Source organism: Orycteropus afer, unplaced genomic scaffold (genome assembly GCF_000298275.1).
Source record: "Orycteropus afer afer isolate SDZICR_OR568_19922 unplaced genomic scaffold, OryAfe1.0 scaffold00041, whole genome shotgun sequence".
Taxonomy (NCBI): Eukaryota; Metazoa; Chordata; class Mammalia; order Tubulidentata; family Orycteropodidae; genus Orycteropus; species Orycteropus afer.
The window spans coordinates 12498198-12504088 of NW_006921628.1; positions in this window are offsets into that span (position 1 = coordinate 12498198).

Sequence of the window (5891 nt, forward strand, 5' to 3'; positions counted from 1 at the left end):
GGATTGATACGGTGGCTGCGATGATGGGCTCAAGTATAGCAGGGATTGTGGGGCTGTCATGGGATCGGGCAGTGTTTCGTTCTGCTGTGCATGGGGTCACTATGAGTCGGAAGCGACTCGACGGCACTTAACAACAACAACAACAACAACCAAATAAATAAATAAATAAAACTTCCCCATCAGGGGCATGGAAGACATTTTTCTTATTGTGCCACCGTTATTATTATCCTTTTCCAAAATGTTCCACCACCATTAGCATAAACTCAATGTCCCACAAACAAAAACTTCCCTTTTCCCCCTCCTTCCTACCCCTGTTAATCACTACTGATCTTTGATTTCTCTCTCTTTCTTTCTCTATTTTTTTCCAACCTATACAGGCATTTAACCTCTCTTCCATTCCCATCCCTGACAACCAATAAAGAAAGTTTCCTTCAATGTATAAAACTTTCCTTGACTTTTTACAATAGTCCTTTCCTATCTTTTTAATAGGAGCTCTGGTGGCGTAGTGCCTAAGGCATTTGGCTGCTAACCAGAAGACTGGCAGTTCAAACCCAGCAGCCACTCCTCAGAAGGAAGATTGGGCAATCTTCTTCCATATGATACTGCCTCAGAAACCTAAGGTGGGGTTGCTATAAGTCAGATCCAACTCCGTGCCAGTGCGTTTGGTTTGGTTTTTGGTATCTTTTAAATGACCTTTTGCTTTCTCATGGATGATGTTCTTCATGTCATCCCATAACACATCTGGTCTTCTGTCACTGGTGTTCAATGAATCAGAACTATTCTTCAGAAACCTCTAAATTAAGTTGGGATAGAATAAAAGCTGTATTTTGGCTCTTGTGGACTTCTTTAAATTTTCTTTTGAGTGTAGGCCCCCAGGCGCTTATTGACAGCACTAAAAAGCTTTGTAACACTTGACTGAATATGGCAGAGCCTGGACTAAGCCTAAGCCTTAGGATCTGAGAGGCAAAGGGCCAGAGAAAAGCCTGCCTATAGGCAGAGCTGAGAAGAGTCTATCCAGTACAAGAAATGTATCTCGAGTCGTTCCTGATCCTGAATTGCAGCCTGTTGTTGTTGTTGTTGTTATGTGCCATCGAGTCAGCCCCGACTCATAGCGACCCCTCCTTGGGTTTCCGAGGCAGTATCACTACGGAAGTAGGATTGCCCAACCTTCCTTCCGAGGAGTGGCTGGTGGGTTTGAACCGCCAGCCTTCTGGTTAGCAGTCTAGTGCTTTAGCCACTATGCTACCAGAGCTCCTTTCCTAAAAACCCCATAATTGTGATTATGTCTGTGAGTTCTGTGTGGCCATTTTAAGCAGTTATTCAAGCCCAGCAAAGAAGGAGAGATTGCCATGGAAGGGACAGCTGCTGTGAGAATTAGTTAAGAAAAAAAAAAAAAAAAAGATGGACTATATGAAGAAGAATGGAGCATCAGGATTGGAGGAAGACTCATTAACAACCTGTGATAAGAACAACCTTGCTTGCTGAAAGTGAATATGACTTACTGATGAAGATCAAAGGATACAGCCTTTAGTGTGGATTGCACTTCAACATAAAGAATACACAGCACCTTAAAAACTGGACCAATAAGCAACATCACCATAAATGGAGAAAATATTGGAGTTGTCAGAAGTTTCATTTTGCTTGGATCTACGATCAACATTCATGGAAGCAGAATATATATGGCTGATATATTCATGGAAGCAGCAGTTAAAAAATCATATGATATATTGCACGGGGCAAATGTGCTACAAAAGACCTCTTTAAAGAGTTAAAGAACAAAAATGTCACTTTGAAGACTAAAGTATGGCTGTACAACAAATAAGGAAGACCAAAGAAGAATTGACGCATTTGAATTCTGGTGCTGTGTAATAATACCAAAAACACCACGGACTGCCAGAAAAATGAACAGATCTGTCTTGGAAGAAGTACAGCAGGAATGCTCCTTAGAAGCTAGAATGACCAGACTTTGTCTTGCCTATTTTGGTCATATTGTCAGAAGGGACCAGTCCCTGAAGAAGTATATCATGCTTAGTAAAATAGAGGGATAGTAAAAAAGGAAGAACCTCCATGAGATGGGCTGAACAGTGGCTGGGACAATGAGCTCAAGCATAGCAAAAAGTGTGAGGACGACACAGAATTGGGCAGTATTTCATTTTACTCAACACACGGTAGCTGTGATTAAGAGCAGACTCCAGGGCACCTATTAACAACAACACCCATACAAGGGTGGTATACATCTTATTTATATTATTGGCAAGGGGTCCAATAGCCATAATGGGCCACAAGTACCTAATTTGCATAGCCCATCTTTTGGTGGGAGTTACAAGCCCATGGGAAAAAAGGTCATATAAAAGCCATCCACTGCAGAGATGAATCAGAAGTGGGTAAGTGTTTCATTAATTGATTTGTGTCCCCAGGAAAATATGTGTTAAAATCCTAACCTCTGTATCTATGAATAGGAGCTCTGGTAGCATAGTGCCTAAGGCACTTGACAGCTAACCAGAAGGCTGGTGGTTCAAACCCACCAGCCACTCCTCGGAAGGAAGGTTGGGCAATCCTACTTCTGTAGTGATACTGCCTCGGAAACCCAAGGAGGGGTCGCTATGAGTCGGGCTGACTGGATGGCAAATAACAACAACAACAACAACAAACATATCTGTGAATATAATCTCCATTGAGAATAGGCTTTTCTTTGTTATGTTAATGAGGACCAATCAGTATAGGGTGTGTCTAAATCTAATCACTTCTGAGTGATATAAAAAACAGCATAGACACAGAAGTTGAGACAAGGGTCTTCCCCCAACACTGACAGAGAGAGTCTTCCCCCATAGCCAGTGTGCTGAATTTGAACTTCTAGCCTCCTGAACTGTGAGAAAATAAATTCCTGTTCTTTAAGGTCCCCTACTTCTGGTATTTCTGTTACAACAGTACTAGGAAACTAAGACCAAGTGGTTGCATTTAGGGAGCACAAGAGGCAGGGAAGGCTGAAGCTGGGAGCTGTTATTCTTCATTGTTGAGCGTTTCTAAAGCGTACAGTAAAACCTGTGAAACCTGGAACCTCTGTAAGGTGGAAACCTGTCAGAGAAGGAAACACAAATATTTTCCACTAATAGAGAGCCATGAAAAAGTGGTAACACTGCACAATATCAAAGGCAGAAATCTTGTGAGACCCAGAAAAAGGCAATTCCATCAAGTTCCAGTTTTCACTGTATTTGGTTTGTAAACTACATGCTGATTATTTCAATTACAGCTTTCATAACAAAATAAAACAAAAGATATATTATGAAAAGAACAAAAGCATTGTGACAAGCTGTCTTACCAGAAACAAAAATAAATTACTGAGTCTAGATGAAATCTAGTCTTCTGAGTCTCTGGACCACTCTAGAAGAATTGGGAATTTAGTATAACCGGATTTATCATAACAAAGATGGAGCAAATGCAATGTACGGAAATGAAACACATCTTTTTTCCTCAACAGAACAATTAAGCTTTCATTAGGACTTAATGATAGGATAACATTCTGGGGCTTGGAGGGTAAGCACATCCCCTTCATTATCAAATCAAAGATTATCCAGCATCAAGAGCCACCCTTTTCTTTATCCTGGATTCTCCCCAACCCCCAAGCCCCTTGATGACCCCAGATAAAGATGGAAATGGAACAAAAAGTTCCCCAGTGCTAAGTGCATATTATCTCATTTCCTCCTGATTGCTGTCTCCTAGCCATTTCATATTAATATTCAAAAAAAATGACAGCAAGCGCACATTCAAATACCAGCTAGATACATTTCCTGGAATGTATTTTTGAATGGGCTAGTTGCTAGAAGGCTGGCAAGACATTACTGATTCAATGTTTGGGCTACTGTACCCATCTGTTTTGAAGGCCTGGCATCCATGTTATTTAGAACAGCCTGGGTAAACTTATTACTGCACCCTGTGTTCACAGAGAAGGTTGGTTCTGAGTTCAATTACAATCCCTAGCAGTTTAAATGATAGCTGCTGTGCTATAATCTAAAATAAATTGCTTTTCTCAAGAAGCCATGTAAGCTTTTCCACTGCAACTTAGTGAAGCTGCTGGTTTGATCTCATCTGAAATTCAAGCAGGGTACAAAAGCAAGTCCATTGAACTCTGATTTTCACCTCTAAAGGCATTCTTCTCCACTTCTATGGCTCTCTGTTTACCCAAAATACATATGCTGCAACACCAAGTTTCTGCTTTTTTTAACGCAAGTCATTTATTTATCTTTTTTTTTTTTTTTTTTAACATGGGCTCATCCCTAGAAGGGTGCCATGCATTTTATTTTCATTATTAGTAAGGTATCCAATACCACTACTGGGCCACAAGCACCTTATTTACATAGTCCCACCCAATCATTTGCCTGGGTTCTTTTGAAAGGGCTTTATTACTAGGGGTAAAATGTATCCTCCCTCCTTCTACAGCTAGAATCTCAGCACCCAAATAAATTCAATACCTCTGCAAACTCCACATTCAAATTCTCCTCCTTCTGCTCTCTCCAAAGGGAAGGAAGGAAAAGGAAAGAAAGTTGGCAAGCGCTCAAAACCTGACGTACGAATTCTGCTCCTCATCGTGCAACCATGAGTTTTTCCAAAAACTCCAATAAACTCAAGTGCATAAAGCTGTACTTTTTCTGAGCACATCCAATTCCAGTGCCTCTGATGGGGCACAGCTGATTCAGCGCTTCTTAGATGAAGATGGCTTCTGATCCCTTAGATGTCTTTCCACAAAGGGAATTAGAAGGATTTCCAATGTATGCTTCCAATTTAACAAGGCAACATAATCAACACCACTGTTTTTCTGCCAGTCAAGAAGAGAAAATTGCCCTTCCAAGAGATCTTTCTTCAAGGTTATAAAAATAATCCATTAATACTTATCCCTTTCAGAAATTTTTCTTTCTATGCAGCTTAAAAGAGATTGGTTTGGGGAATGTCATATGGCATGCGCTCAGCCGCATTTTTCTGAAAGGAGAAACTTATTTTTGTCCAACAAAAAGCCCAACCACTGCACACACAAAAAAAAAAGGAAAACGAACACTTTATATCAACTCAGACTCAAGCCTGAAAAACTCAGAGCCACTGTGAAGACAAGGAAGTGTCTTTCTTTCCATCAGTTTGCAAGCAGCTATGCCATGGGGGAAGGTGGAGTGTTCCAATTCAATTCTGTAAATTCCCCAGTTCTGATGCATGAATTATTTCAACTATGTGGGCCAGAGACAGACAAAATACACTGATTCTTGACCAGGGACCTCTAGGGACACTAGGAAATGGGATGAGATGTTTCTTTGACATCCCAGTGATTAGAGGACATTACACACATTTGGTGACACTCTAAATGTTGTTAATAAAATGTCTAAAAAAGTCATTTTATTGTGCTTTAGATGAAAGCTTACAAAATAAATTTGTTTTCCCAATCAATAGTTCATACACAAATTATTCTGTGACATCAGTTGCAATTTGTCAGCATTCTATTTCCTCTGGGTTCCCTGTTTCCATTCATCGAGTTTCCCTGTTTCCATTCATCGAGTTTCCCTGTCCTTCCCTGTCTTCTCATCTTTGGCTTGGGGCAAGTGTTGTCCTTTTGGTCTCTTATAATTGATTTTAAAGAGGAGCACATTCTTCGCGGATGTTGTTTGTTTTATTGTCCTGTCTACTTTTTGGCTTCAAGGTAGCTTCTGGGAGTGTCTGCAGTTTCAAGTTAGAAGGTGTTCTCAGAGCAATAGTCTTTGGGGTTCCTCTAGTCTCTCTCTCTTTCTCTCTCTTTTTAATGCATTTTATTGAAATATAATTTATGAACAGTGAAATACACGAAACTAAAGTGACATGAAGGAGCTCTGGTAGCATAGTGCCTAAGGCATTTGACTGCTAACCAGAAGGCT